At 48.9% G+C, this 5,601-nt stretch overlaps 1 pseudogene across 1 annotated transcript; it reads left to right on the top strand.

Annotated features, from left to right (window-relative positions):
- The first annotated feature begins 290 nt into the window (after positions 1–290).
- On the top strand, positions 291–5,383 carry LOC311426499 (zinc finger and BTB domain-containing protein 7C pseudogene; annotated as a pseudogene). The gene is made up of 3 exons: positions 291–325; positions 1,481–2,680; positions 5,266–5,383. The product of its transcript is annotated as a zinc finger and BTB domain-containing protein 7C pseudogene (transcript).
- Positions 5,384–5,601: the final 218 nt, after the last annotated feature.

The raw sequence follows: 5,601 nt of genomic DNA, 5'->3' as shown, positions 1-5,601 counted from the left end.
TGCAATGAATCAATTTGTTTCAGACAAGAGCTGTAATTAGCATGGAGCTAATGCTCATGCTGAGGGATGCAGGGCTGGATCTGTGGTCCTCAGCCAAAAATGCCAGCCCAGTGGCTGGAGCCAGGCACAGCCCCTGAGGCTCTCACGATGGGAGTGGGTCCTGTCCCTGCTGGGCTGGCTGGTGGAGCAGGGTGGCACCAGGACATGCTCGTAGCGGCACAAATAAGTCCCTCTGTGGCTCCTCGGTGTTCAGGCACTGATTGAGAGAAGCTGAGGTGGTATGGCATGGGATGGGGAACCTGGTGGTCCCAGCCTTGCAGAAGGGGTAGGAGCAGGGCTTGCAGAGGGGATGCTTCCTGTGTCCTGGGAGCTTACGAAGGGTTTGTGTCTTCAGAGTTATTCTGGCCATTGGATGTATTCAGCATGTTCCAGCAGCAATGTGTTCCAAGCCCGCTGGAGGAAGCTGTGCTTCTTCCCTGGGATTTCTCATGTCAAGGGCTGCTGGAGCCATGTGAAAGAGGAAACATGATTTTTGCTATTTTTTATCTGTGAGATGTTTCCCTTTTGGGCATGGGCTTCTCACTTCCAATCTCCCCTTTGAAGCTGGAGCTGCTCTGGCAGGGGAAGGTGTCCACCAGATGCACAGGACATCTGATAGTGTGCTAACAAGTCCAAACAGACATGGGACCGGAGCAAGCTCAGCTCATGGATGAAGTTAGCGTTCAGGCATCTGCCTCCAGCCCTTGCTCCATGGCTGGGTACCTGGTCGTTGTTCTCTGAGTATTTAGGTACATTGTGAAACAGCTTGTTTGCCTCCCCCTGTCCCACATCCCTCAGCAAGACAACTCCATGTGCTGAGGTGACACAGGACAGCTGCCAGGCATGAGATAATAGCATAGGGGCACAGAACTAGAGAACTCTGAGGCAGCAGTCAGCCGAGACCAACTGCACCTCCTTTTGGGGAAGCCCAGTTGCACCAGTCCCCCAAACAGCCATGCAGATAAGAGGACACTTCCTGGGTAGTCTTGTGCCAGCAGTGTGGGTACTGGTGCCCAGCAGCATGAAGCAATGCAGTATCACCCTTTTCCCACATAGCTCCTGACAGGGCAAATTGTACATGTGCCTAGAAAGATGTTGGCTCTGGGAGGGCGTGGAAGAAACGTGAGGGGGAGGGAATTGTTTCAAAAGGATCCCAGGGGAGAGATGTGAAAGAGAAGAGGAGCATGTGGTGGTTATGAAAAGGTAGGGGGTGTGGGAACTGAGAAGAGAAGGAAGGAGACAAAGTGATGCAGAGGGATGCAGAGGTTAAATCACAGAGAACAGGGGAGGAGTTAAAGGTAACATGGAGATGCAGTAGTAGCAAGTGATTATGGAGGTGCATGTGGGGCAGTGGAGAGGAGGACAGAGAGACGGCAGGGCTGTTTTGGTGCTGTTGATTGGGACCCCCCCTGCTGATGTCCCCGTCTGTGTTTTGTCCTAGGGCACTAAATGGGAATATAGCCAATAGCATTGAAGATCTTATCGGGATCCCATTCCCAAACCACAACAGTGAAGTGTATGTGGTTTAAATGAGCAGCAGCATGACGGTCTCCTCTGCAATGTCATCCTCATTGTACAGGACCAGGAATACTGGACCCATCGGTCTGTCCTTGCTGCCTGCAGCAAGTACTTCAAAAAACTCTTCACTACTGGCACTTTAACAGACCAGCCCTATGTTTACGAGATTGACTTTGTCAAGCCTGAAGCACTTTCTGCCATCATCGAGTTTGCCTACACCTCAACCCTCACCATCACCACCTCAAATGTCAAGCACATCCTCAGCACCACCAAGATGCTGGAGATCCAGTGCATTATCAACATATGCCTTGAGATCATGGAGCCTGACAGAGAAGTGGAAAAGGAAAATGACAAAGAGGATGACGATGATGAGGAGGATGAAGATGAAGATGAGGAGGAGAAGGAAGAGGAGGAAGAAGAAGTAGAAGATTTTGTCAATCAGGAGAACCTAACTGATGTCCAAGAAGTAAGCTGTCACCAAAGCCCTTCTAAGTCTGGTCTTACCAAAGAAGCATACACAGAAGAACCTAAAGACTTTCCAAATCACTACCCAGCCAATAACTCCTCTGGATATTTGGGTGTGATACGAGACTTCTCCATTGAATCTTTGCTAAGGGAAAACTTGTACCCTAAGGTGAACATCCCAGAAAGGAGGCCAGATCTCTCTCCTTTCACCCCCAGCTTCTTCCCCCACCTGTGGAATGGCGATTTTAGCTCCTTTTCCCAGCTCGAAGAGCCACAAGTAGACAATGGCCCCTTGGATCTGGTAATCAAAAAGAGAAAGATTAAGGAAGAGGAGGAGAAGGAAGACCTACCTCCACTTCCTTTCCCTAATGATTTCTTCAAGGACATGTTTATCAACACTCCAGCAGCTCCCTTAAGGGCATATTAAGGCAGAGACCAACTATAGTGCTTATCTCAATTTCCTCAGTGCTACCCAGTTCAGAGGAGTTTTTCCTCCCTGGCCCCTGGAGGAAGAGAGGAAGATAAAGCCCAAGGCATCCCAGCAGTGTCCCATCTTTAACAAGTTCATCATGGGGGCTGGAAAGCTGCCCCAGCACATGAGGTCCCACACAGGGGAGAAGCCGTATACGTGCACTATCTGTGAAGTCTGCTTTACCAGGTGTGCATCCTGTACCTCTGCTGTGGCAATGGACTGGGGGGTGGTGGATTGTTCCCAAGCTATTTATCTCTTTTGTCTCCAAAAACATAGCAGAGATAAGCGGTGCCTTTGAGAAAGAGGAAAAGACAAGAGGGAAAGAAAGAAAAGGAACCCACTGATTTTGGTGGGATCACAGCCGCTCTCTGGACAAAAGCATAAATAAGTAATAGGGTATTTTCAACCCCGTTATTGTCTGCCATGGTCGAATGAGAGGGAACTGGAAAACAGATGGTTGCTTTTGGTCAGATAGCCAAGGAAACTTCATCCCTAATGCGCTGGGGGATGCGTTGAGTTGGGAGGATTATTTAGTTGAGGGATGTAATTAGTTCGGTTTTGCACATCGTTTTGGCATCAGCCAAGTTTCACATGCTTAAACATGACAGTGTCTGCACTTTCGGGGGCCAGAGCAGTCCTAATTGCTAGATTTTGGTCTGAAAGGGTGGATTCATCATCCCTAACATCGTTAACCTGAGAGCCTGGCACCTCCACCCCTCCATGGCCAGAGGAGGGACATGGGCACCCTCAGCTTGGCCCACACATAGCTAGATGAGGAATGGGGATGAGTGAGGTGTTCCCATCCCAATTTGAGTGGATGTTATGGTTTAACCTGGCGGGCAGCTAAGCACCACACAGCTGTTCGCCCACCCTCCCCCCCTCCCTCTCTGAGATGGGGGGAGAGAATTAGAAAGAAATGAAAACCTGTGTGTTGAGATAAAGACAGTTTATTAGGACAGAATAGAAAGGAAAATACTAATAATGATGATAACAGTACTACTACTAATAATGTGTACAAAACAAGTGATGCACAATGCAATTGCTCACCACCTGCTGACCGATGCCCATCCCATCCCCGAGCAGCTGGCCCCCCACCCCGGCTAATCACCCCTATATATTGTTCAGCATGACATCAGATGGGATGGAATACCCCTTTGGCTAGTTTGGGTCAGCTGTCCTGGGTCTGTCCCCTCCCAGCTCTTGCTGCACCCCCAGCCTGCCCACTGGCAGGACAGAGCAAGAAGCTGAAAGGTCCTTGGCTTGGTGTAAGCACTGCTCTGCAACAATTAAAACATCAGCATGTTATCAGCAGTCTTCTCATCCTAAATCCCAAACACAGAACCCTACCAGCTACTAGGAGGAAAATTAACTCTATTCTAGCTGAAACCAGGGCAGTGGATTTTATGCAGATGATGAGGATTTGACCTGAAAATAAATTTCCATGCTCTGCTCCATTAGCGCAACAGCCCCTGTATTACTATGTGCAGAGTATTGTGCCTGGGGTGGGTGTTCGCAGTGCCAGTCGGCTCACCCTGGTACTTGCAGGGGAAAGTCTGTGCCCGCTGCTAATTCCCATCTGCAGGTGATGGGATCTGGCTCCTGCTGGTGCTGTCCCCACGGTTGTCATCTCCGGATGTGTGAGCTCGTTCTGAATGTGATGCTGCAGGTGCTAATAGCCAAAAAGGAAGCAACTCGGCTTGACCCATCACCGACACCTTTCCCATCATGGCAATAACAGAGTAGAGCCTTCCAGAGGGATTCAGTCTACACTGAGGCACAAGGCGATGTTGGCACTGGCTCACAGCCACTGCATAAATAAGTAGGAGGGCTTGGGTGAGAGTTGAGCTATCCTGACCCCTGGTCCAGGCTTTGATAGGGAGGTTGAATCAGCACCTTGGAGGTTAAAACCTTACCAGCCCTCTTAGCTCATGGCTGCTCGCCCCCCAGAGGGTCAGGGGGCGAGCCCGCAGCTGATGAAACCTGTCCCCGCAGTGAGCCATTCCTTTCCAACAGGAGGAGCTGCTCCTACTTGCGGGGTTTTTGCAGTTGTTTTTGGAAGGAGGAGGACCAGCTGAGTGCTGAGCACTGTGAAAGCAGCTCTCCTTTCAGTTTTGGACATCAGCTCCCAGGAGCTGTGTGCCTCCAGCCCTTGGGATGTCTTATTGCCTGTCCCACACAAAATCAGGGCAGTGCTTTAACAGAGCTGGTGACCAGTTCCATGGCCACAGCTGTTTTCTGCACCACAGATCCTGATCTGGGCAGAACAGAGAAGGAAACCTCATCTCTGTTAGGGAAATACATCTCTGTTTTGGTCTAGCGTGGACCATTACTAATGTGGGTATAAACATAAGGGCTTCTTTACATCCCCCCATATGCTCAGTAGCTTCTGAATACAAAGCATAAGGGTTTTGTAGAAAATAAATCCCCAAAAGGTCAGGACTAGCACAACAGTGCCATCCCTCATGCCCCATCGCTCAGGAGAATGAAGCCATTCACACGCAGTGGAGGGCTGGAGGGTTTTTTCCTTCTTTAATGCACTAAGCAAAGTGGACATTCCAAAACACTGGTTTATTCTTAAATGCATTTGGAAGCACTTTGAATAGCATGCTGCTGTTTTTATTTTTACTTACTTGCTTAAGCTATTTTCAGCATTACTCGAGTGTGAGACCTCTTCTTTAGGGTGACATGTATTTAAGCGCAGTGGAGTGATTGAGACGTAGCAAGAGATTTCTGCCAGGATATCCTGCATGCCGCTGCTTGTGCTCTCACAGGGAATCGCATGCTTCCTGCAGCATCGGCCCCATGATAGTTGATAGAAGTAACGGGAAAAATATGGACAGGATGATTGTTATGAATGTACAAGTTGTGAAGAATTTAAGAAAGCAGTAACTGCGAGATGTTAGTATGGTGAAGGGACGAGGGGTGGTATGTGTGTAAAATGTCTATCTTGTCGGTGCTGTGATGATGTTATGTTTATTTTGGTGTGGTGAATTCTTTTTCCTTTTGATGTAAGTGAAGTTTGTGAAGGTTGTTGTGATAATTGTAAAGTAAGAGTATATTGTGAGTAATCTTAAATATGCTTTTAACGGAGGTGAGGGGTGGAATGT

The sequence above is a fragment of the Aythya ferina genome, assembly GCF_964211825.1.
Source record: "Aythya ferina genome assembly, chromosome: W".
NCBI classification, from domain to species: Eukaryota; Metazoa; Chordata; class Aves; order Anseriformes; family Anatidae; genus Aythya; species Aythya ferina.
Note: the sequence above shows the minus strand (reverse complement) of the source record. Positions and strands in the feature narration are given on the sequence as shown.